The 26,447-nt window shown below is 51.2% G+C and overlaps 3 non-coding genes and 1 pseudogene across 3 annotated transcripts; 2 read left to right on the forward strand and 2 right to left on the reverse strand.

The window, feature by feature from the left end:
• The window catches only part of LOC120381418, a 360,540-nt pseudogene that overhangs the window by 254,082 nt on the left and 80,011 nt on the right, over nucleotides 1-26,447 (reverse strand).
• On the forward strand, nucleotides 7,704-7,775 carry TRNAG-UCC. The gene has a single exon. It is a non-coding gene; the product is annotated as a tRNA-Gly (tRNA).
• On the reverse strand, nucleotides 8,212-8,284 carry TRNAV-AAC. Its single transcript has one exon. It is a non-coding gene; the product is annotated as a tRNA-Val (tRNA).
• Nucleotides 12,790-12,862, forward strand: TRNAV-AAC. The gene has a single exon. It is a non-coding gene; the product is annotated as a tRNA-Val (tRNA).

Below are 26,447 nucleotides of genomic sequence, written 5' to 3' on the forward strand. Positions count from 1 at the left end.
GACAGATCAAGGAACTCCTTTTGTGTCTAAATTAATGAAGGATCTATGTGCAATGCTCCACATAAGGACACTAAGGACATCAGTCTATCATCCGCAGACCGATGGCCTCGTCGAGCGTTTTAATAGGACGTTGAAGAACATGATACGAAAGGTGGTGAGCCGGGATGGGAGGAACTGGGACACCCTGCTACCGTACCTAATGTTTGCGATCAGGGAGGTGCCTCAGACTTCGACTGGGTTTTCCCCGTTCGAACTGTTATATGGTCGCCACCCCCGCGGCATATTGGACATTGCCAAAGAAAGTTGGGAAGAACAGCCGAACCCAGGGAGAAACGTCATCGAGCATGTGTTGCAGATGAAAGACAGGATAGCCCAAGTCACTCCCATAGTGCGGGAACACATGGAGAGAGCACAAGGGGCCCAACAAACATATTACAATCGCCAGGCGACGACCCGAAAATTCCAGGTGGGAGATCGGGTGATGGTACTCGTACCCACAGCAGAGAGCAAGCTCCTGGCCAGATGGCAGGGGCCATACGAGGTAATAGAAGCCGTTGGAGAGGTCGATTACAAAGTCCGACAGCCCGGACGCCGGAAGCTGGAACAAATCTATCATGTGAACCTGTTGAAACCTTGGCAAGACAGAGAAGCGCATGTGGTCACTATAGGGTCACCCCCTCCCGAGAGCAACCTGCCTGGCCAAGTGGGAATATCCCCAGAATTGACCTCTGACCAACGAGCGGAGGTGATCCACATGATTGAACGCAACCAGGACGTGTTCTCAGAAAAGCCAGGCCGGACTACTGAGGTTCACCATCACATCCTCACAGAGCCTGGAGTGAAGGTGAATGTAAAGCCATACCGGATCCCGGAGGCGAAAAGAGAAGAGATCAAGTCAGAAGTCAGGAAAATGTTGAAGCTAGGGGTCATTGAAGAGTCTCATAGCCAATGGTCAAGCCCAGTGGTCCTAGTACCTAAGCCGGATGGCAGTATGAGGTTTTGCAATGACTTCCGGAAACTGAATGAGGTGTCCCAATTTGATGCGTACCCTATACCCCGGATAGATGAGCTAATTGACCGACTGGGGAAAGCACGATTTTTGTCCACCCTTGACCTGACTAAGGGTTATTGGCAAATTCCCTTGGCTAGGGCCGACAAAGAGAAGACGGCCTTTTCAACTCCAGAGGGACTGTATCAATACACTGTCCTCCCGTTCGGTTTACATGGGGCTCCTGCCACCTTCCAACGACTCATGGACAAACTGTTACGCCCACATGGCAGGTATGCGGCCGCCTATCTTGATGACGTCATTATACATAGTCCGGATTGGGAGACGCACTTGGGGAAGGTGGAAGCAGTCCTGGACACCTTGAGGAAGGCAGGGCTGACTGCAAATCCCTCCAAATGCGCAATTGGGCTAGCAGAAGCCAAATACCTTGGCTATATAGTGGGGAGAGGTGTGGTAAAGCCCCAACTCAACAAGTTAGAGGCAATACAGAATTGGCCCCGACCTGTCCGGAAGAAACAGGTCAGAGCATTCCTGGGGCTGGTGGGGTACTACAGGCGGTTCATCCCCCACTTCGCCACCAGGGCATGCCCGCTAACTGACCTAACGAAAGCCCGTGGCCCAGATATAGTGAAATGGTCTAGCGCGGCTGAGGAGGCATTTGCAGATCTGCGGACCGCGCTCTGCACTGACCCAGTGCTGGTAGCTCCAGACTGGGAGAAGGAGTTTATCTTGCAAACGGATGCCTCAGAAGTTGGGTTGGGAGCGGTACTTTCACAACTGGTTGGAGCGGAAGAACACCCCGTCCTGTTCCTCAGTAGGAAACTCCTGCCCAGGGAACGGAAATATGCCGTAGTTGAAAAGGAATGCCTGGCCGTAAAGTGGGCCATTGAAAGTCTTCGCTATTACCTACTCGGACGAAAGTTTACCCTTGTCACGGACCATGCTCCCCTGAAGTGGATGCACCAAAACAAAGAGAAAAATGCGAGAGTGACCAGGTGGTTCCTGTCACTACAACCCTTCCACTTCAGAGTACAACATAGGTCTGGAATCAAGCATGGCAACGCGGATGGCCTTTCAAGGGTACACTGTTTTGCCGACCCAAGTAGCCCAACCCTGTAGTGTTGAGCAGGGGGGGGGGATGTGTGATAAACTCAGGACAGACAGTTGCCAGAGGGGGGGGAGGAGTCAGTCCCAGAGGGTTAAAAGGCCCTCCTCCTTATCAACTGAAGCAACTACAGGTCAAGCAGGTTCAGCTGAGAAAGGGTTACCCAGGTAGCAAATTAGAATCAGCTGAGGGGAGCTACCTGAGGGTAACTAGGATCAGCTGGTTACAACTTGGAGCTGCCTGAGACCTTTTTAAACCCCTTCCTGGGAGGAAGGAAGGGGGGGCGAAAGCAGAGAGAGAAGGAGCCTGGCTACCAGGAGTATTGAAGCAGCAAGCCTTCCCAGGCAGAGCGGCAGGACACTCTCCTACAAGACAGGGTAAAAATACTTTAATTAAGACTGGTGAGAAGACAGGGGACAGACTTCCCCTGAGTCCTAAGGGGGACTGCATTACCCTAGCCAGTCTCACCAGAGCTAAAAACAGCAGAGGCTGGGGAGACTGAGACGGGACTTTGCCACAGTATCTTATTGTTTCTCTCTCTGTTTTTTGTGCTGGCCTTTCTATTCTATCATTTTCTGCCTTTGTTTAGTTGGTAACAGTTGGTTTCCATCACTCACGTTTGTTTGTTTAAATCTCTATCCAATAAATGTTTTGCTTGTTCGATAACTGTACTCAGGTGCTGTGTGGGATACAGTAGCAATGGTCCACAGTAAAACTAGTAACCTGGGATACTTGGGGAAGAGAGGATCTGGGATTTCATCGAGTATCTGGTGATCCGGGCTGGACCCCAGAGGGGGACACATTGAAGGAACTCAAGGGTTAAGGTGGCTGCTGTAGCTCAGAGGAGGGTCCTTGAGTTCCAGCAGGCTGGTGAGTTTGGTCACTAACATCCAGCTGCCAAATGCAAAACTCCCTCTTCCTTGTGGCAGGTGGCAACAAGGCGACTTACAGTCCTCAGCACCCTGAGAAGGGTCACAATGTGTCTCTATGTTGATCCACCTGTCAAATTCACACAGGGAAAGCTCCCAATAGCACAAAACTCTGCCCTGTGAAATCATGGAACATGTGCTCTTTGCTCTGTGAAAGCATGTAAAGAATCCAAGCGCTGGAGGACAGGGTTTGGGTCCAGAGTGACGTAGAAAAATTGGAGGATTGGGCCAAAAGAAATCTGAGGAGGTTCAACAAGGAGAAGTGCAGAGTCCTGCACTTAGGATGGAAGAATCCCAGGCACTCCACAGACTGGGGACTGACGGAGTGAGGGGGGATTTGATAGCAGCCTTCAAGTGCCTGAAAGAGCAGCAGTGTGGGCTTTCTCCTGGCCACTTTTGCTGGGCTGGGCAGGCATCCTGGAGGCCTTTCTAGAAGAGAATTGGGAACGGAGTTAGAAAAACCAATGTGAAAACCAGAACCTCAGGTTTAGACTCATTTATTTATAATATTAAATCTTCAATTCTAGTGTCACAGTCAATACAATTGCTTCAGCCTGATAGTTGCCCAAAGGGAAACTTAACTTCTCTCCAAAGGGAGTGGGGAGAAAGCACTTTTCAGAGTCCAAGAGAGACAAGGTGGTGAGGGTAAGAGGACCAACCTCTGTTGGTGAAAGAGACAAGCTGTGGAGCTAACCCAGCACCCTTCTTCAGTTCTGTGTAGCCTGGAAGGTCGTCTCTTCCATAACCAGCAGTTAGAACATAAGAACAGCTACACTGAGTCAGACCAGTTCATCTAGCCCACTCTCCCGAAAGTGGCCAATGCCCGACGCCCCAGAGGACCCCTGGGACCAACATAGATACACCACCATCACAAACAAGGTTAAAATCAATGCACATGGGAGAAGGATCTTGTGTTTCATTCCTTATGTCCTAATCCCATCGTGTGGCCATTTCCTTTTCTTTTCTGTTAAAAGCTTTGGTGTTTTGCACAGAAATATTATTTCCCCAGGAGAGACCCAGGAGTGGGGGCTGCATTCCTGTGCCAAACAGTCACTGGAAGGGGGCAGACAAAGGCCTTTAGGACGAGGCGTCCGTCACTGTCAAAAGATCATCTCCCTCCTGCAGGTCACTGGGAGCCTGAATTTGTTCCTTATCCTCCCAGAGTCTGGGGGCTGGAATCAGCACTACCCAGCCCCTCCATATGTACCAGAAACAAACACAAACCTGGTCTTTAAAACAAGCTGTCCCCTTCCTTCTCAGGGAAGATTTTTCTGTGATTGAAGTTGAGCTTCAGTTCCCCTTTCCTAGGGGCGGGGCAGGTGTGGGGCCAGCTCCCAGTGAGATCTGTTTTCACCATTGCCCCCTTTCAGTCACTCTGGGATCCTAACTCTGCTCCCAGCTGTCAGGCAGCTTCCAGCCCATCCACCCTGTTCATTAACTTCATGGTCATGTGTCACCCCCTTTGCCAGCGCCCAGAGCCTGCAGGAAAGCTACTCCTGCCAGGTGCATTGGTGGTATAGTGGTGTGCGTAGGTGTTTTCCAAGCAATTCATCTGGGTTTGATTCCCAGCCAATGCAATAATGGATTTTCTCTTCTGTTGTTTCCTCATCTGGAAGTGGTTTAATTTCAGTCACATTGTGTTACAATCACATTATCTATAGAATGAGACAATAAATGTGTCGAAGTCCAGCAGGTCATACAGGATGGAGGCACACAAGGGGCTGGAATGTGTCATCTGAGAAAGACAGAACACTTGGAAACCTGCATCTCCCATCCCCTGGCCTTGCGTGTTATGATTCCAGCTGCGTGAGCTGTTTGTATGATGTTCCGGCACAATGGGGAAATGAAGTTTTGAGTCAGTTTTTGCTCCTGCAGGTTCCTTTGCTGTTACAATTATAATGACATGAACAACAGGGAGGCAAAATAAACATAAACCCCAAATTGCAATACAGGTGGGGAAAGAGACGATCACGGTTAAGCCAAACACGTCAAAATAAAAATTAATACTAAAAAAGGGGAGAGGGAAGAGATCAGGTATGTGGAGATCCCCTTGATATTTCAATGCACATTGTTAGAATCAAAGTTCATACTTGACACTGGAAAACCCACAACTACCTGTCTCTCTGAACACCTATGATGAGCAAGATGGAGTTGGGACACCTGTTCTGCTTCAATCATTTACTGTCTCTCTGTTCTCTCCTTCTTCTCCCCCCAATTCCTCATCTCCAATGTCTCTGCCTTTCTCCTCTTGCTCCCTCTCCCCTGCCCTTTCCCAGGAACTCACACTCTACAGCATTTAGGACAAGCCAGAGCTCTCATGTTCTGCACATGAGCCTGTGTCAGAGGACGTGTGATCCCGGTCAGAACCAGTCACCAGATCAATATGACCCTTTATGGGTGACTTCTCTGCCTGCTCTGCAATTTACATCTCCCCTCTCCCCCCCCTCCCCGCAAACAGGGTGGGGTACAGCTCTGACAGAGGCCTAACAGGAGAAATTTCAGCCCAAAGACAAATTTGTGTGAAATGTTGAGAAATGAAGAGCCCCCCAAATCCCCAGAACTCTAGTGTCACCCCCATGGCACCAGCACAGGGAACCCAGTGAAATGGGGTTACAGAATACAAGGGGGGAGGCAGCAGGGAGAGAGGTGACAGGGAATCTCTCTTTTTCTTTCTCTCGTCACTTTCTGTTCTTCTCTTTCCTTCCAGGAACTGCAGTCACAGCAGGGAGGGGTTTGTCTCCGTGTCTGTCACGGAGGTGGTGGAAGTGGTGGATTCTGTGACTTCCTGCAAGCTCCATGACTTCTGCAGTGGGCACAGTGGCTGACTCCAGGGCCACTCAATCAACTGGCTCCAGGGACCGCCCAAGCAGCGGCCAATGCGGCTGGCCCTGGGGACCACTTGACCAGTGGTCCCGAGGGCAGCAGGAGTAGCCACAGCCTGGTGACCTCTGGCAGCACTTCTGGGGTGGCCAGAGCAGCAGCTGGCCCCCTGGGGCTCCCCCCTGCCCTAGCAGCAGCTGGAGTGGCAGCGACTCTCAGGGCTTCTCCCCTGGTAGCTGGTGCTCATTATCCATCAAATAAATCAACACGCTTCCCCCTGCAAGTGGATTTAGCCCGGGACCCTCAGAGTCAGCAGCTGTTACGCCCCCACTGAGCTCTCTGGTCAGGTGTCCTAGTGCCGGGAGCCTCCGATGTAGATCCTAAAATAGCATTTTTGCACCAGGGGCGGCTGAAATTTTGGACCAGACATTGTAGCTCCACTGTTATTTTACTGAATTGCTTCAAAACAGCAAGTGTAGAAAGTCTCCTAAGTGCCAGGCTCTCTGCCATGGAAACAGCTGCCCCTGCTCTGCAGGAGTCTGTGCGTTCCACCCAGCAACATACACACCTGCTCTGCACTGAAGGGGGGTCAGACAGTGACGGTAACGCAAATCTTCAGACTATTAACCCAGGTCCCTTTCTTTAACCCAGGACGTGCCAGTCACCTGTTAGCCATGGCGTTATCTTCACCTTCAAATACCTCTCAGGACATTTAACAGAGGGAGTGAACCCCCCCAAATGGCTCCCTGTTGAGGCGTTGTACCGAACCTGCCCCTGGAGACTGTCTGGTTTTATACTCTTAGAGCTTTTTCTCTTCAAACCCCTTATCCCAATCTCTGGGCCAACCTCCGCATTTCAGAGTTTAGAATTTACTCTCATCACCCTCCTATGGCACTTTCCATGTGATTGAGACAAAGCAAGTAGGGGAAGCTCCGTGGCTAATGAAAACCAACGCTCTGGGTGAGGCCTGACCTCACACCCACAGCTGTATTTCCCCCTGCATGAGCCACTATAGGTGCTTCTTAGACAAACTTGGGCTGTAGGTGGTTATGTGTGTCTGTGCTTCACCACTTTGGCTGCTCTGTGAAAAGCTGATGGTTCAAACAGAAGCTGGTGGGTTTTTGTTTTGGTTTAAGCAATTAGAGTCTAGTACATTTTAACAGGCAGAAAATGTCCTATTCTGGTCTAGCCCCATTTGACTCCTTCTGTCCATCTTCTTCCTTCCCCCTCAGTGTCTTTCCTTCCCCATTGGGGACATGCAGAGATGAACCCCAGTCAGTCTGTGTCACAGAGAGTCTGTATCTCCTAAGGAATGTGGGTGAAGGATTCCAGCTGAATTAACGCCGCTCACCTGGGTTAGAAACATTTGTTTCTTTCGAGCAGATAGTGGGAAATGGGACATTAATTCAGAGCCAGGAGGCAAGGCAGAGAGGCTTCATGCTCTTGATCTCCATGAAGGGATAGAGGATCACCAGGAAGGAACAGAGCTTCCTTTAGACTCAAGTTGGGTCACCTGGAAGTTGGAAAAGACCCTTGGTCACTGAGGATCTCATGGGATCGTGCTGCTCCAGAGGCTCGAGTGTCCTGGGTGCGGGGAGGGTGTCACTGCACAGTCTGAAATGGAAGGGAGGACCCTGGAAGGGACGGGGAGGAACAGAAAATGGAGAGGAATGAAACAGAATAAACACCTCTTCTCTCTCCCCTCCCTGACCCAGCAAGAACTGTTATCAGTGGGGAAACTCCCCACGATGAACGGCAGAGACCACAGAGACATTTGCCTCATGCTGAGAAGTAAGGTGACCAGACACCAAGTGTGAAAAATCAGAAACTTTCACCAGATGCATTGGTGGTATAGTGGTGAGCATAGCTGCCTTCCAAGCAGTTGACCTGGGTTCAATTCCTAGCCAATGCAATGATGTGATGATTCCTCCACTGGGAATTGGTTTAATTTCAGTCATGTTGTATCAGTTTATCAATAGAATGAGAGAATCAGTGTCCCAAATCCCAACAGGTCATTAAACACCCAGTGGAGGAAGAAAGGGATGGGACTATATAATAAGCAGTTGGAGTCATCCTGGTATTACAATGCTTGGTTCATTTTTTTTTTAAATTCCTTTACTTCCCTCTCCCTTTTAGACTCAGAGCCTTTAAGGTCAGAAGGGACCAGTGTGATCATCAGGAGGGAGCGGGAGAGGGAGGGGGAAAGCCACTTCACAGGCATTCAGAGAGGGAGAGGAGACAAAAATGGGAATGGGGAAAGTATAACAGACCTCTTGAGCATAGAAATCACTGCTGCTCCTACAACAGCAGGGACAGGCCACTAGGAGCTGGGAAAGATTAAGCCATCATGTTTCTGCCTGGTTTTGAACCAGAGACCTTTTGCGTGTTAGGCAAACATGATAACCACTACACTACAGAAACTCTGTTGCAGGGCTTTGCCCCTCCCTTCATAAGAACAGAAGAATGGCCAGACTGGGTCAGACCAAAGGTCCATCGAACTCCATATCCTGTCTGCCAACAGTGGCCAATGCCAGGTGCCCCAGAGGGAGTGAACCTAACCGGAAATGATCAAGTGATCTCTCTCCTGCCATCCATCTCCCCCCTCTGACAAACAGAGGCTAGGGATACCATTCCTTACCCAGGCTGCCTAATAGCCATTAATGGACTTCACCTCCATGAATTTATCTGCAAAAATAATTAGGATTACTTGTGGCACCTTAGAGACTAACAAACTTATTTGAGCATAAGCTTTCGTGGGCTAAAATCCACTTAAACAGATGCATACAGTGGAAAATACAGCAGGAAGATATATATATACACAGAGAACATGAAAAAATGGGTGTTGCCATCCACACTATAATGAGAGTGAGCAGTTAAGGTGAGCTGTTATCAGCAGGAGAAAAAAACTTGTAGTGATAATCAGGATGGCCCATTTCCAACAGTTGACAAGAAGGTGTGAGTAACAGTAGGGGGACAAATAAACATGGGGAAATAGTTTTACTTTGTGTAATGACCCACCCACTCCCAGTCTTTATTCAAGCCTAATTTAATGGTGTCCAGTTTGCAAATTAATTCCAATTCAGCATCTCTCGTGGGAGTCTGTTGTTGAAGGTTTTTTGTTGTAATATTGCGACATTTAGGTCTGTAATCGAGTGACCTGGGAGATTGAAGTGTTCTCTGGCTGTGTTTGAATGTTGAATGTACATGGCAGAGAGGCATTGCTGGCACATGATGGCACATATCACATTGGTAGATGTGCAGGTGAATGAGCCCCTGATGGCATGGCTGATGTGATTAGGTCCTATGATGGTGTCCCCTGAACAGATATGGGGACAGAGTTGGCAATGGGCTTTGTTGCAAGGATAGTTTCCTGGGTTAGTGTTTTTGTTGTGTGGTTGCTGGTAAGTATTTGCTTCAGGTTGGGGGGCTGTCAGTAAGCAAGGACTGGCCTGTCTCCCAAGATCTGTGAGAGTGAGGGATTGTCCTTCAGGATGGGTTGTGGATCCTTGATGATGCACTGGAGAGGTTTTAGTTGGGGGCTGAAGGTGACGGCTAGTGGGGTTCTGTTACTTTCTTTGTTGGGCCTGTCCTGTAGTAGGTGACTTCTGGGTACTCTTCTGGCTCTGTCAATCTGCTTCTTCACTTCAGCAGGTGGGTACTGTAGTTGTAAGAACACTTGATAGAGATCTTGTAGGTGTTTGTCTGTCTGAGGGGTTGGAGCAAATGCCGTTGTATCTTAGAGCTTGGCTGTAGACAATGGATTGTGTGATGTGGTCTGGGTGAAAGCTGGAGACATGTAGGTAAGTATAGCGTTCAGTATGTTTCCGGTATAGGGTGGTGTTTATGTGACCATCGCTTATTAGCACAGTAGTGTCCAGGAAGTGGATCTCTTGTGTGGACTCGTCCAGGCAGAGGTTGTAGGTGGGATGGAAATTGTTGAAATCATGGTGGAATTCCTCAAGGGTTTTCTTTTCCATGGGACCAGATGATGAAGATGTCAGCAGTGTAGCACAAGTCGAGTAGGGGCCTTAGGGGATGAGAGCTGAGGAAGCGTTGTTCTAAGTCAGCCATAAAAACGTTGGCACACTGTGGGGCGATGCGAGTACCCATAACGGTGCCACTGACTTGAAGGTATACATTGTCCCCAAATGTGAAATAGTTATGGGTGAGGACAAAGTCACAAAGTTCAGCCTCCAGGTTTGCTGTGACATTATCGGGGATACTGTTCCTGATGGCTTGTAGTCCATCTTTGTGTGGAATGATGATGGAGCGTCTACATAGCCAGACAATCCTGCTGTCAGGGTGCCAATGCCTGAGATGATGGGGCATCCAGGATTTCCAGGTTTATGGATCTTGGGTAGCAGATAGAATAAACCTGGTTGGGGTTCTAGACTGTCTTATTGCCAAGGGACGGAGAAACTCGGCCAGCCGCAGGGGGTGCAGAACACCGCCCTAGTGTGGGGGTGACAGCGCCTCCAAGATCCTGACACCCCTATTGGTTCCACTGCTGGTTGTTTTCCTTTTCCGGTGGGACTTTGGGCAAGTTGCCCCCCCCCCCGCAGGGCTCTGTCCCCAGCAGTCAAATGGGGATTTCATACCTTCCCGCTATTGGAAAGTGCGGGGAGAATCCCCCAGCCAAAGCTGCTCTGACAGAGCTAAGCAGCATCTGACCATTCCAGGTCAGAGCGCACTGCCCAGGCGGAGGAGTGTTTGACTCTGGGGTTTCACTTCAGCCCAGTCTAGAGAGAGGGGCCCAGCCATGGGGTTTGGCTCAAGAAGACCAAGTCTCCAATTCGTTAAGGGCGTTTTGAATTCCAGTCCTGAGCTCCAAAGTGCTTGGTGTCAGCTGCACATTTTAGAAGCATGCTCTCCACTCCATTTTCCAAATCATTCATGAAACTATTGAATAGTACCGGACCCCGGACTGATCCCTGCCGGACCCACTAGGTGCCCCCTCTCCGTTGGGCAGACAAACCTGGAGAAGGGCCCTTGGAGTCTGGGCTTTCAACCAGCTCTGCACCCACATGACACTGATTGCAGCTGGACCGCATTTCCCTGGTTTGCTTGTGAGAATGTCCTGCGGGACTGTGTCAAAAGCCTTAGTGACCCAAAGATAGATCCCATCTACTGTTTACCCACCTCCACTAGGCCTGGAAGTACAGAGAAGGGAAGTGACCTGTCACCAGATGGATCAGACTGAACAGGTTTCAGACCTCGAGGAGGCTCTTACCTTCTAAATAAGGACGGCTGTTTTCTAGTAAAATCACTACAAGGGAAGGAGAAAACTTGAAAGAGGTTCCTCCTGGCGCTCACGTCCATTCACCTGAATACTCTCTCAGTCCTCAGAGAGAGACCTGGAGAAGGAGACTTGCTGCAGCAAAGCCACAGGGGTCTCTGAGGTTTCCCTGGCCCCTCGCCCCTGTCCTGCCTGGCTGATGTCAGCATCTCTCTGTGAGGTCACCACCTCCCCACCACCTTGGACCAATAGTCTGAGGTCCTGCAAAAGGCCTTTGTGATGTCACTGCCACACCCCTCCCTTGCTGGGCTAATGTCCTGCCCTGGCCAGGCACTTTGCAGGTTTGAGCTACTCCCTGGGGATCACCCCACTCAAGGAGCGTTCGTTCTAGGCAGCAAGCCGGCTAGACAGGGAAACATCAGACGCTGCTCCCAATGCTACGCTCAGTTTTTCAGAAATTTTTCAGAAGGGATCAGATTACATGCTCTAATGGTCTCTTCTGGCCATAAAGTCGACTAATTTCTGAAAAACCGAGTGTAGCATTGGGAGCAGCGTCTGATGTTTCCCTGTCTAGCCGGCTTGGTGCCTAGAACGAACGCTCCTTGAGTGGGGTGATCCACAGGGAGTAGCTCAAACCTCCAAAGTGCCTGGGCAGGGGCAGGACATTAGCACAGTGAGGGAGGGGTGTGGCAGTGACATCACAAAGGCCTTTTGCAGGACCTCAGACTATTGGTCCAAGGTGGTGGGGAGGTGGTGACCTCACAGAGAGATGCTGACATCAGCCAGGCAGGACAGGGGCGAGGGGCCAGGGAAACCTCAGAGACCCCTGTGGCTTTGCTTCAGCAAGTCTCCTTCTCCAGGTCTCTCTTTGAGGACTGAGAAAGTATTCGGGTTCACGGACGTGAGCGCCAGGAGGAACCTCTTTCGAGTTTTCTCCTTCCCTTTTAGTGATTTTACTAGAAAACAGCCGTCCCTGTTTAGAAGGTAAGAGCCTCCTGGAGGTTTGAAACCTGTTCAGTCTGATCCATCTGGTGACAGTTGAATTCTAGGCATGGAAAACACGAGCTTAAGGAGGCAGAATTTTATTGCACACCTGGGATTTTGTCCCTTAGAATCACTGGGGACATTGGGGTTTGTCCTTTTTGTTTCGCCTCTTGCTCCATCCACTGTCTGATCCCTCTTTTCTCGTCGTCTCTTGCTTCCTTTGTCCTTTCTCCTGTTCCCCTCCCAACACCAGTTTTTTTTCTCCTGCTGATAACAGCTCACGTTAACTGATCACTCTCATTATAGTGTGTATGGCAACACCCATTTTTTTCACGTTCTCTGTGTGTGTATATATATCTTCCTACTGTATTTTTAACTGCATGCATCTGATTTAGCCCACAAAAGCTTATGCTCAAATACATTTGTTAGTCTCTAAGGTGCCACATGTTCTCCTTGTTCTTTTTGCAGATAAATTAATGGAGGTTAAGTCCACTAATGGCTATTAGCCAGGATGGGTAAGGAATGGTGTCCCTAGCCTCTGTTTGTCAGAGGATGGAGATGGATGGCAGGAGAGAGATCACTTGATCATTACCGGTTAGGCTCAGTCCCTCTGGGGCACCTGGCATTGGCCACTGTTGGCAGATAGGATATGGGGTTGGATGGATCTTATGTTGTTATGAAGGGAGGGGCAGAGCTCTGTGATAGAGTTTCTGTAGTGTAGTGGTTATCACGTTTGCCTAACATGCAAAAGGTCCCTGGTTTGAAGCCAGGCAGAAACATGATGGCTTCCTTTTCTCAGCTCCTAGTGCCCTGTTCCTGCTGTTGTAGGAGCAGCAGTGATTTTTGTGCTCAAAAGGTCTGTTATCCTTCCCCTCCCTCCTGCTTTTGTCTCCTCTCCCTCTCTGAATGCCTGTGAAGTGGCTTTCCCCCTCCCCCTCCCGCTCCCTCCTGCAATGCTTGTGGGATGAAGGGGCTGGTTGAACAGCTGGAAGAGCAGAAGAGCTCCTAGATAGACAAGGTGTCCGGGACTCTCATTAGGTAGCACTCACACACCCAGAGAATGGACCCTGCATGGACACTGCCCAAGGTGGAGTGTGACCCACCAGATGCAGTTCTGTGGAGCCTGGAAGTTCGTCTCTTCCATAACCAGCAGTTAGAACATAAGAACAGCCACACTGAGTCAGACCAGTTCATCTAGCCCACTCTCCCGAAAGTGGCCAATGCCCGGCGCCCCAGAGGACCCCTGGGACCAACATGGATACAACACCACCACAAACAAGGTTAAAAGTCAATGCACGTGGGAGAATGATCTTGTGTTTCATTCCTTATGTGCTAGTCCCATCATGTGGCCATTTCCTTTTCTTCCTTTCTGTTAAAAGCTTTGGTGTTTTGCACAGAAACATTATTTCCCCAGGAGAGACCCAGGAGTGGGGGCTGCATTCCAGTACCAAACAGTCACTGGAAGGGGGCAGACAAAGGCCTTTAGGACAAGGCGTCCGTCACTGTCAGAAGATCATCTCCCTCCTGCAGGTCACTGGCAGCCTGAATTTGTTCCTTATCCTCCCAGAGTCTGGGGGCTGGAATCAGCAGTACCCAGCCCCTCCGTACGTAGCAGGAACAAACACAAACCTGGTCTTTAAAACAAGCTGTCCCCTTCCTTCTCAGGGAAGATTTTTCTGTGATTGGAGTTGAGCTTCAGATCCCCTCTCCTAGGGGTGGGGCAGGTGTGGGGCCAGCTCCCAGTGAGATCTGTTTTCACCTTTGCTCCCTTTCAGTCACTCTGGGATCCTAACTCTGCTCCCAGCTGTCAGGCAGCTTCCAGCCCATCCACCCTGCTCACTAACTCTGTGGTCATGTGTCACTCCCTCTGCCAGCACAGAGAGCCTGCAGGAAAGCTACTCCTGCCAGATGCATTGGTGGTATAGTGGTGTGCGTAGGTGCCTTCTAAGCACTTCATCTGGATTAGATTCCCAGCCAATGCAATAATGGCTTTTCTCTTTTGTTGTTTCCTCATCTGGAAGTGGTACATTTTCAGTCACATTGTGTTACAATCACATTATCTATAGAATGAAACAATAAATGTGTCAAAGTCCAGCAGGTCATACAGGATGGAGGCACACAAGGGGCTGGAATGTGTCATCTGAGAAAGACAGAACCCTTGGAAACCTGCATCTCCCATCCCCTGGCCTTGCGTGTTATGATTCCAGCTGCGTGAGCTGTTTGTATGATGTTCCGGCATGGTGGGGAAATGAAGTTTTGAGTCAGTTTTTGCTCCTTCAGATCCCTTTGCTGTTATAATTATAATGACATGAACAACAGGGAGGCAAAATAAACATAAACCCCAAGTTGTAATACAGGTGGGGAAAGAGACGATCACGCTTAAGCCAAACACATCAAAATAAAAATTAATACTAAAAAATGGGAGGGGGGAAGAGATCAGGTATGTGGAGATCTCCTTGATATTTCAATGCACATCATTAGAATCAAAGTTCAGACTTGACACTGGAAAACTACCTGTCTCTCTGAACAACTGTGATGAGCAAGATTGAGTTGGGACCCCTGTTCTGCTTCAATCATTTATTGTCTCTCTGTTCTCTCCTTCTTCTTCCCCCAATTCCTCATCTCCAATGTCTCTGCCTTTCTCCTCTTGCTCCCTCTCCCCTGCCCTTTCCAGGAACTCTCAGTCTACAGCATTTAGGACAAGCCAGAGCTCCCATGTTCTGCACATGAACCTGTGTCAGAGGACGTGTGACCCCGGTCAGAACCAGTCACCAGATCAATATGACCATTTATGAGCGACTTCTCTGCCTGCTCTGCAATTTACATCTCCCCTTCCCCCCCCCCCCCGCAAACAGGGTGGGGTACAGCTCTGACTGAGAGGCCTCACAGGAGAAATTTCAGCCCAAAGACAAATTTGTGTGAAATGTTGAGAAATGAAGAGCCCCCCAAATCCCCAGAACTCTAGTGTCACCCCGATGGCACCAGCACAGGGAACCCAGTGAGATGGGGTTACAGAATACAAGGGGGAGGGAGCAGGGGAGAGAGGTGATAGGGAGTCTCTCTCTTTTTCCTTCTCTCTTCACTTTCTGTTCTTCTCTATCCTTCCAGGAACTGCAGTCACAGCAGGGAGGGGTTTGTCTCTTTATTAGGGATCCCTCTGTGTCATGGAGGCTGCACAAGTCATAGATTCTGTGACTTCTGCAGTGGCCACTGTGGCTGACTCCGTGGCTGCCCCAGCAGCTGGCCTGGGGACAGACTGAGCAGTGGTTCCAAGGGTGGCAGGAGCAGCCACAGCTCAGTGGCTCCTGGCACCTGTCCAGAGGTGGCCGGAGCAGGGCTGGCCTCTGGGGCTCCCCTCACCTGGCATCATCTGGAGTGGCAGTGGGTCCCCAGGGCTTCTCCCCCAGCACATGGTGCCACGGGCCCCCTGGACTCCCTGCGCCCACAGCTGGTGCCACGGACCCCCTGGGCCTCCCTCCCCACGATTCAGTGAGGGGTATTTATGGTATAAGTCATGGCCGGGTCATGGGCAATGAGCTCTTGGTTTTTGCCCGTGATCTGTCCATGACATTTACTAAAAATACCCGTGATTAAATCTTCGCCTTCCTCATTATCGATCAAATAAATCGAAACGCCTCCACCTGCAAGTGGATTTAGCCCAGGACCCTCAGAGTCAGCAGCTGTTACGCCCCCACGGAGCTCTCTGGTCAGGTGTCCTAGCGCTGGAAGCCTCCTGTTTACATCCTAAAATAGCATTTTTGCACCAGGGGGCTGAAATTTTGGACCGGACATTGTAGCGCCACCGTTATTTTACTGAATTGCTTCAAAACAGCAAGTCAAGAAAGTCTCCTAAGTGCCAGGCTCTCTGCCATGGAAACAGCTGCCCCTGCTCTGCAGGAGTCTGTGCGTTCCACACAGCAACGTACACACCTGCTCCGCACTGAAGGGGGGTCAGACAGTGACAGGGTTGGTAACACAAATACTTCAGACTATTAACTCCAGGTCCCTTCCTTTCTTTAACCCAGGATGTGCCAGTCAACTGGTAACCATGGTGTTATCTTCACCTTAAAATACCGCTCAGTACATTTTCTGCGAGCCCTCCACCCCTGCCCTCCCTGCAGGCAGCCCCTGTCTCCAGCCAGCCCCGCACGCCCCGGCTCCAGCCAACCCCTGCTGCACCCCCATGCCCTGCCTCCAGCCAGCCCCGCACCCCCTGCCCTGCCCGCAGCCAGCCCCTGTCTGCAGCCAGCCCTGCACCGCATGCCCTGCCCGCAGCCAGCCCCGCACCCCCTGTCCTGCCTGCAGCCAGCACCTGTCTGCAGCCAGCCCCGCACCCCCTGCCCTGCCTGCAGCCAGCAACGGTCAGCAGCCAGCCCGTCTGCAGCCAGCCCTGCCCCCTCTGCCCTGCCCCCACCAGCTGCGTCCTCCCTGCCCTGTCTCCAGCCAACTCCTGCCACACCCCACTGCCTGAAGCCAGCCAGTCCCGCACTCCTCTGTCTCCAGCCCTGCCAACCCCTGATGCACCCACCTGCATCCCTGCCTGAAGCCAGCCAGCCTGCCCCACACACCCGTCTCCAGCCAGCCCCACACCCCTTGCCCTGCCTGCAGCCAGCCCCTGCCACACCCCCTGCCCTGTCTCCAGCTAACTCCTGCTGCACCCCCCTGTGGCCCCGCCCAAAGCCAGCCAGCCCCCACACACCCCCAGCCGTGCACACCCTGCCCTGTCTCCAGCCAACTCCTGCCACACACCCCTGCCTGAAGCCAGCCAGTCACACACTCCTCTGTCTCAAGCCCTGCCAACCCCTGATGCACCCCCCTGCATCCCTGCCTGAAGCCAGCCAGCCTGCCCCACACACCCCTGTCTCCAGCCAGCCCCGCACCCCTTGCCCTGCCTGCAGCCAGACCCTACCTCCAATCAGCCCCTGCCCTGCCTCCAGCCAGCCCCATGGCCACTGGTGCCCTGCAGTTCCCAGGGAAGGAACCCTGCACACCTGCTTCAATGAGGGGGGCAGGGAGCAGCTGGGACCCACACATGGGCACACCCGAGGGTGACCAGACAGCAAGTGTGAAAAATCGGGACAGGGAGTGGGGGGTAATAGGATCCTAGATAAGAAAAAGACCCCAAAATTGGGACTGTCCCAATAAAATTGGGACATCTGGTCACCCTAGCACACCCCCAGGATTCCTGGGTTCCATTGCTGGGTTTCCTATTGGTTCCACTGATGGTTGTTTTCCTTTTCCTGGGGGACTCTGGGCAAGTTGCTCCCCCCTCTAGGGCTCCATCCCCAGCAGGCAAATGGGGATTTCGTACCTTCCCGCTATTGGAAAGTGCTGGGAGAATCCCCCAGCCAAAGCTGCTCTGACAGCGCTAAGCAGCATCTGACCATTCAAGGTCAGAGCGCACTGCCCAGGAGGAGGAGTGTCTGGCTCTGGGGTTTCACTTCAGCCCAGTCTAGAGAGAGGGGCCCAGCCATGGGGTTTGGCTCAAGAAGACCAAGTCTCCAATTTGTTAAGGGTGTTTTGAATTCCAGTCCTGTGCTCCAAAGTGCTTGGTGTCAGTTGCACATTTTAGAAGCAGGCTCTCCACTCCATTTTCCAAATCATCATTCATACTGTTTACCCACCTCCACTAGGCCTGGAACCCTGCCAAAGAAGGAAAGAGGCTGGGTTTGGGATGATTTGTTCTTGACAAATCCATGATCCCTCGTGCTAAGAACCAAATTATCCTGTAGGTGCTGCTGACAAACTGAGTGTTTAAGAATATATTTCACTACCTCTCCAGCTATGGAAGTGAGGCTAGCTAGTCTGTAAGGCCCAGGGGTCTCTTTGTTCCCCTTTGAAATATAGGTCCTGTCTTGTTCATGGATGGGAAGATTTTCTTTTTCAGGGATCTCAGACGAGAACTGGGACACAACACCTGGTTTGTTAAGGCCACAAAAATGGAGGCAGGAACCTCTTCTCTCCTGCTGGCAAAGAACCCCAGGTACCTAAACATCCCTGAATCGGCTTTAAGAAAGGCAGTGGTTAAAAAGTTTGGCCCCACCCATTTCTTGTTTCCGCAGACTAGACATTTTAGCAAACTTTAGAATTCCTTGGTGCTAAACACCGTGAAACTCCCCTTTCTCCTTCACAGAGGGCTTTATCGCCCCTTATCTCACTCAGGCTCAGGACTGCCCAGTGTTCGAGAACTGTCCCTGTTCCCATTGGACAGATGGGGAGGAGCCTGAGGTATAGAGAAGGGAAGTGATCTGTCACCAGATGGATCAGACTGAACAGGTTTCAGACCTCGAGGAGGCTCTTACCTTCTAAACAGGGACGGCTGTTTTCTAGTAAAATCACTAAAAGGGAAGGAGAAAACTCGGAAGAGGTTCCTCCTGGCGCTCACGTCCGTGAACCCAAACACTCTCCCAGTCCTCAAAGAGAGACCTGGAGAAGGAGACTTGCTGAAGCAAAGCCACAGGGGTCTCTGAGGTTTCCCTGGCCCCTCGCCCCATCCTGCCTGGCTGATGTCAGCATCTCTCTGTGAGGTCACCACCTCCCCACCACCTTGGACCAATAGGCTGAGGTCCTGCAAAAGGCCTTTGTGATGTCACTGCCACCCCTCCTTGCTGTGCCAATGTCCTGCCCCTGGCCAGGCACTTTGGAGGTTTGAGCTACTCCCTGTGGATCACCCCACTCAAGGAGCGTTCGTTCTAGGCAGCAAGCCGGCTAGACAGGGAAACATCAGACGCTGCTCCCAAAACACTCAGTTTTTCAGAAATTAGTCAACTTTATGGCCAGAAGAGACCATTAGAGCATCTAATCTGACCCCCTGCATATCACAGGCTTCCTGTATGACACAAGAGCTACTTTTGGGGCAAACACATTCCAGAAAGGCATCTAGTCTTCATGAAATGACATCAGGAGATGGAGAATCCACCACTTTCCTTGGTAGCTTGTTCCTGTGGTGAATCATCCTCGCTGTTGAATATTTGTGCCTTAGTTGTAATATGAATTTGTCTCTTTTCACCTTCCAGCCATTTGGTGTTGATAGGCCTTTCTCTGCTCGATTCAAGAGCCCTTTAATACCCAATCTTTTCTCTCCATTAAGGCAGTTCAACACTTTAATGAAGTCACCTTTCAATCTTCTTTTGATCAGCTAAACAGGTTGAGCTCTTTCAATAGCTCACTAGAAGGCAGTTTTCTCCAGCCCTCAGGACATTTGGTGGCTCTTTGCTGCCCCAGCTCCAATTTCACATCTTTTTCAAAGGAGGACACCAAAACTGGAGGCTATTTCAGTATCAGTCTCACTGATGCCGTGTCACCTCCTGTGATGTTATTGACATAATCTGTAACCGTATAGATCACCGTTGCAACCGCTGTTCTATTTGTAGCCAATACTGTAGAAAGATTGTAGCGTAAGGGGTCTATGGAGAGGTTCTGATTGGCTGATTATAATTATGCTATTTCTAGATGTGTATCATTTTTATAGTTGACGTTATGAATTCCTGCTCATTTCCCCATTGGCTGGAGCATGGCTAGAGTGTGTCTGTGGTTAATGATGTTGCTATAGATTGTTCGTTTCCTGCCTTGGCAATTCAGACAGTCCCTTTTCCCAACATATCTCCAGGACATCATTAGTTCTAATAACAGGGGCAGCTTTTCTCTGGGGCACTGAGATTTTTTGGGGAGTTGGTGGCTCCTTTCTTTCCTCACCCTGGAGTAAACTCATAAGAACATAAGAACATAAGAAAGGCCGTACTGGGTCAGACCAAAGGTCCATCGAGCCCAGTATCTGTTCACCGACAGTGGCCAATGCCAGGTGCCCCAGAGGGAGTGAACCTAACGGGCAACGATCAAGTGATCTCTCTCCTGCCATTCATCTCCATCCTCTGACGAACAGAGGCTAGGGACACCATTCTTTACCCATCCTGGCTAATAGCCATTTATGGACTTAGCCACCATGAATTTATCCAATTCCCTTTTAAACATTGTTATAGTCCTAGCCTTCACAACCTCCTCAGGTAAGGAGTTCCACAAGTTGACTGTGCGCTGCGTGAAGAAGAACTTCCTTTTATTTGTTTTAAACCTGCTGCCTATTAATTTCATTTGGTGACCCCTAGTTCTTGTATTATGGGAATAAGTAAATAACTTTTCCTTATCCACTTTCTCAACATCACTCATGATTTTATATACCTCTATCATAACCCCCCTTATTCTTCTCTTTTCCAACCTTAGTCTTCTCTTTTCCAACTCAGCTTTTTATTCCATGGTTCATGTTTTATGGAATAACAACATCATCAAGAAGAAAGAGGAGAGTGAATATCTCACTGCCAGGGCTGAAGGTGGCCACGTCCCCTCTGTTTGACCGTTACCATTGCAGGAGAGAAGGTTTCAATGGAATCGAATGCCCTGGCTCAGACAAGAGACACAGGGAGGTTTTGCTGTTCAGGGATCCATGCAAAGGAAATTGTGTCTCTGTGTGAAATGGAGGAGGGACATGAAATGCCCACAGGGTGGCGCAATGCCCTAAGCTAAGGCAGGAGGGTGAAGGAATCGGGCTGAGGAATGATTGAAGTGGACTCACCTGGGATTGAAATGACATTTGTTTGTGTCGGGCAGTGAGAAACTGACATTAATTCAGATGCAGGGTTGAGGCTTCTTTAGCTCCTTGTAAACTTGAACTTGATTTCCCAGAAGGGAGAAAGGGAAAGTCTGGGGCGGCCTTGAGTCCCTGGCTGGGGTCTCCTGGGCAGTGGAAAACATCCCTTGTTTGGCCCTGCCAAGGGGATCGTGCAGAGCTGAGACGCCCCTCGGCTTGGACCAAAGGGGGAGTTGGATGGAATTTATCACACAACCCTCCCTGCTCCCCAGAGCCCCACGGGGAGAAGCTAGAGAAGGGGGAGTCATTCCCCCCCTGCGCTCCCAGAGGAGCTGCTAACAGGGCCGTCCAGAGGTGGGGGCAAGTGGGGCAATTTGCCCCAGGCCCTGGGTCTTGCAGGGGCCCCCACAAGCAGGAGCGTAGCTGGGGGGAGCAGGGGGGGCTGCCGCTCCCCCACTGAGCACATTCCCCCAAAGTGGCGCCTTAGTAGGAATTTGGAATAAGGTGGAAAGATCTGGAATTTCCCCACACACACCTCCTGGGTTGGCAGGGGGTGCAGGTGGAGGGGGCAGAGCCCAGGGCTGGGGTGGTGGTGGGGTGTCGGTGGGGAGCAGTGGGGGGGAAAGGGCGGAGCCAAGAGCTGGGGCAGCATAGGGCATGTGGAGGGGAGAGCCCAGGGCTGGGTTGGCAGGGGGTGCAGGTTGGGAGTGGAGAGCCCAAGGCTGGGATGGCAGGGGGTGTGGGTGGAGGGGGCAGAGCCCAGGGCTGGGGTGGCAGGGAGGTGCAGTGGGGAGCCCAGGGCTTGGGTGGGTGCAGCCAAAATTTCTTTTGCTTGGGACGGCAAAAAACCTAGAGCCGGCCCTGCCTCCACCCACCGTGAGGTAGGTAGGAGCAGATCATTATTATCCCTACTTGAAAGATGGAGAAGCTAAGGCTGAGAAAGGAGAATTGACTTGTCTGAGGTCACACAGCCAGTCAGTGGCAGAGTTGGGAATAGGACCCAAGAGCCCTGATTTTCAAACTCACCATCGGATCTTGAATTTCAGACATGGAATGACCTGAGTAAAGTGCTCTCAGATGAGCTCCAGACCAACAACAGTGCACAGGAATTATTCAGCAAGTATTTGAGGAGAATCATGTTAGAGAGAATCATGAACTGCTCAGAGACCATTAATATAGAGAAGCAGCAAAATTCGTCAAACATAGAACTGGTTCTGACTTATTTCCTTGGTCTTGAAAGAGAACAAGGATCTGAGTCTCCTCCCTGTCAATAACCCCCTGCTCAGCCAATCAGGGTAGAGACTGAGGACGAGAGGCTGAGGGTTCTCACCAGAGAGCCCAAAGGATGGCCCAGGTCACTGGTGGGGATCAAATAAAATTCAGAATAAAATTCGGCCTCCTTAAGCTTGTGTTTTCCATGCCTAGAATTCAACTCTCACCAGATGGATCAGACTGAACAGGTTTCAAACCTCCAGGAGGCTCTTACCTTCTAAACAGGGACGGCTGTTTTCTAGTAAAATCACTAAAAGGGAAGGAGAAAACTCGAAAGAGGTTCCTCGTGGCGCTCACGTCCGTGACCCCGAATACTCTCTCAATCCTCAAAGAGAGACCTGGAGAAGGAGACTTGCTGGAGCAAAGCCACAGGGGTCTCTGAGGTTTCCCTGGCCCCTCGCCCCTGTCCTGCCTGGCTGATGTCAGCATCTCTCTGTGAGGTCACCACCTCCCCACCACCTTGGACCAATAGGCTGAGGTCCTGCAAAAGGCCTTTGTGATGTCACTGCCACACCCCTCCCTTGCTGTGCCAATGTCCTGCCCCTGGCCAGGCACTTTGGAGGTTTGAGCTGCTCCCTGTGGATCACCCCACTCCAGGAGCGTTCGTTCTAGGCAGCAAGCCGGCTAGACAGGGAAACATCAGACGCTGCTCCCAATGCTACACTCAGTTTTTCAGAAATGAGTCGACTTTATGGCCAGAAGAGACCATTAGAGCATCTAATCTGACCCCCTGCGTATCACAGGCCTCCTGTATGAAACAATAGCTACTTTGGGGGCAAACACATTCCAGAAAGGCATCTTGTCTTCATTAAATGACATCAGGAGATGGAGAATCCACCACTTTCCTTGGTAGCTTGTTCCTGTGGTGAATCATCCTCGCTGTTGAATATTTGTGCCTTAGTTGTAATGTGAATTTGTCTCTTTTCACCTTCCTAAAATCAGAGAATCTCAGGGTTGGAAGGGACCTCAGGAGGTCATCTAGTCCAACCCCCTGCTCAAAGCAGGACCAAACCCAACTAAATCATCCCAGCCAGGGCTTTGTCAAGCCTGACCTTAAAAACCTCTAAGGACGGAGCCATTGGGTCTTCTTATTCCTTTCTCTGCTCGATTAAAGAGCCCTTTAATACCCAATCTTTTTTCTCCATTAAGGCACTTCAACACTTCAATGAAGTCACCTTTCAATCTTCTTTTGATCAGCTAAACAGGTTGAGCTCTTTCAATAGGTCACTTGAAGGCATTTTTCTCCAGCCCTCAGAACATTTGGTGGCTCTTTGCTGCCCCAGCTCCAATTTCACAACATCTTTTTCACATGAGGACACTAAAACTGGAGGCAGTATTCCAGTATCAGTCTCACTGATGCCGTGTCACCTCCTGTGATGTTATATAGATCACTGTTGCGACCACTGTTCTACTTGTAGCCAATATTGTAGAAAGCTTGTAGTGTAAGTGGTCTATGGAGAGGTTCTGATTGGCTGATTATAATTATGCTATTTCTAGATGTGTATCATTTTTATAGTTGACATTATGAATTCCTGCCCATTTCCCCACTGGCTGGAGTATGGCTAGAGTGTGTCTGTGGTTAATGATGTTGCTGTAGATTGTTCATTTCGTGCCTGGGCAATTCACACAGTCCCTTTTCCCAACATATCTCCAGCACATCATTAGTTCCAATAACAGGGGCAGCTTTTCTCTGGGGCACTGAGATTTTTTGGGGAGTTTTTTTCTTTCCTCACCCTGGAGTAAACTCAGCTTTTTATTCCATGGTTCATGTTTTATGGAATAACAACATCAGCATGCAGAAAGAGGAGAGGGAATATCTCACTGCCAGGGCTGAAGGTGGCCACGTCCCCTCTGTTTGACCATTACCATTGCAGGAGAGAAGTTGTCATTACAATCGAATGCCCTGGCTCAGACAAGAGACACAGGGAGGTTTTGCTGTTCAGGGATCCATGAAAAGGAAATTGTGTGTCTGTGTGAAACTGAGAAGGGAAATGAAGCGGCCACAGGGTGGCGCAATGCCCTAAGCTAAGGCAGGAGGGTGAAGGAATCCGGCTGAGGAATGACTGAAGTAGACTCATGTGGGATTGAAATGACATTTGTTTGTGTCAGGCAGTGAGAAATTGACATTAATTCAGTTGCAAGGTTGAGGCTTCTTTAGCTCCTTGTAAAACTTTTGAACTTGATTTCCCAGAAGGGAGAAAGGGAAAGTCTGGGGCGGCCTTGAGTCCCTGGCTGGGTCTCCTGGGCAGTGGAAAACATCCCTTGTTTGGCCCTGCCAAGGGGATCGTGGAGGCTGAGACGCCCCTCGGCTTGGATCAAAGGGGGAGTTGGATGGAATTTATAACACAACCCTCCCTGCTCCCCAGAGCCCCACGGGGAGAAACTAGAGAAGGGGAAGTCATTCCTCCCCTGTGCTCCCAGAACAGCTGCTAGCAGGGCCGCCCAGAGGCGGGGGCAAGGCGGGCAATTTGCCCCAGGCCCTGGGTCTTGCAGGGGCCCCCATAAGCAGGAGCGTAGCTGGGGGGAGCGGGGGGGGCTGCCGCTCCCCCACTGAGCACATTCCCCCAAAGTGGCGCCTTAGTAGGAATTTGGAATAAGGTGGAAAGATCTGGATTTCTCCCCCCCTGCAGAGTGCGGCACTGCTGATTGGCCGCCGGGGCCTGATTGGGCCTCCAGCTCCCATTGGGCCTCCAGCAGCCAGACCCCCCCTTGCACGCACACACACACACACACCCGCTGCCTCAGCACGCTGCGGGGGAGGGGCTGTGTGCTGGCACGTGTTTCACTTTGGCTCCAGAGGCAGCCAGCGGCTCGAGCTGCCGGGTGGTAAGAGGAGTCCTGGGGGGCAGTTAGGGAGCAGGGGGAGGGTTGGATGGTTCAGGGGGGACTTTCTGGGGGCTGGGGCAGTCAGGGAGCAGGGGGGGTTTAGATGGGAGGAAGTCTGGGCTTCTGTCCAACAGCAAAACTGCAGCATATAAAAGCAGCTGTTAGCGGGAAGTGCTATCAGCTGGCCCGGGCAGCCTGCACGGCCCCTGGCTCACTTGCCTGAGCTGTACTGTTAAATCATTTTAGTTGGAAGATGCAACCTGAGTGATTTAAAGGCCCCAAACACGGCTGAAAGAGCTGGGAGAGTTGCAAGCTTTCGCTGCTGGGCTTTTCATCGGGGTCACACAATGCAAACCTGCTTGAGGCTCCGCACAAGAGAGGTTTCTTGAGGCCGTCCATGCAGCTCACAGCTTAAGCTCTTCTTAGCTTGCGGCCGTGGCACAAAAGGATTTGGGAGCAGTTAACAATTCTGTGTGGTTAAGAGATTTTCATTTCCTGGGCCCTGCTACCCAATGCCACAAGGCCCCACAGGGGAGACTGAGTGAGTAGCCCGGCTTGTCCTCTGCAATCCCTTCCCTGCGTCTTTCCCTTGTGTTTGCAAGGGGCTCATTAACATGCTGCATCCGAATGCCCCTCCCCAGGCCTTCCCTTCAGAGACACAGTCCTGGCTTCTCCTCCTTCCTCCTTCTCTCCATCTCTCTGGTTTTTCTCCATGCCCGGCCCCGTCCCTGGTCTGTGCTCCCTCCCCACCCCATGCACTGTATTGAGCACGTCTCTGCCTCTCTTGTTCATGGGCCCTGTGCTGGGATGGCAGAGGCAGAGCTATTGTTGTGTTCTCTGTTGGGACTGTTTGGATCAGACTCTAAAATCAAACACTCCCTTTGCTAGCAGGATCCCTCCGCCTGCTCGCAAGGGCTTCTGGCTACACACTAGAGCCAGGTGCTAGGGCAGAAGCAGCTGCCCATGTACCCTCAATGGCAGGAGCGGTGCGTGGTCCCTCGCCCTGCCCTCCCCCCCACACTTTGGATTACGGGGTGTGTCTTGGTGTATATTGGGGGTCCTGTCAGGGGGCGGGGAGTGGTTGGATAGGTGTGGGAGTCCTGGCAGTCTGTCTGGGAGCAGGGGTGTGGATAAGGGTCGGGGCAGTCAGGGGACAGGTAGGGTTCTAGGGGGCAGTCAGGGACCGGGGTCCCAGGAGGGGGCCAGTCAGGGGACAAGGAGTGGGGGGGTGTTGGGGGTTCTGAAGGGGGCAGGAAGTGGGAGGGAGCGGATGTAATTAGTAATTTGATATGTTGGGTGGTGCCTTTTTTAATGTGTTCGCTTCCCCTCATGTGAGACCCTGGCTACGCCGCTGCCCACGGGAATCCAGTATTCTACAGTATTGCAACTTTTTGGTCTGGAAGGGGTCCCTGAAATTGCTTTGCCCCAGGCCCCCTGAATCCTGTGGGCAGCCCTGGAATAATGTTGAGTTTTTGCTCAGAGGGGAGGAGGGCAGTGGGGAGGGATCCTGGAAGCAGGGGAGTTGGACAGTGTGGGGAGGGGAGCCCAGCAGTGGGGGTGGGGGGCAGAGGTCTGGGGTAGGTCAGGGAAGGATCCCAGCGCTGTGGGAAGTGGGCAGCCTGGAGAGCCCAGGCCTGGCATGGGCAATGGGCAGAGTGACTCTGTCCTTCTACACTCCCCCCCGG

The sequence above is a fragment of the Mauremys reevesii genome, linkage group 14, assembly GCF_016161935.1.
Source record: "Mauremys reevesii isolate NIE-2019 linkage group 14, ASM1616193v1, whole genome shotgun sequence".
NCBI classification, from domain to species: Eukaryota; Metazoa; Chordata; order Testudines; family Geoemydidae; genus Mauremys; species Mauremys reevesii.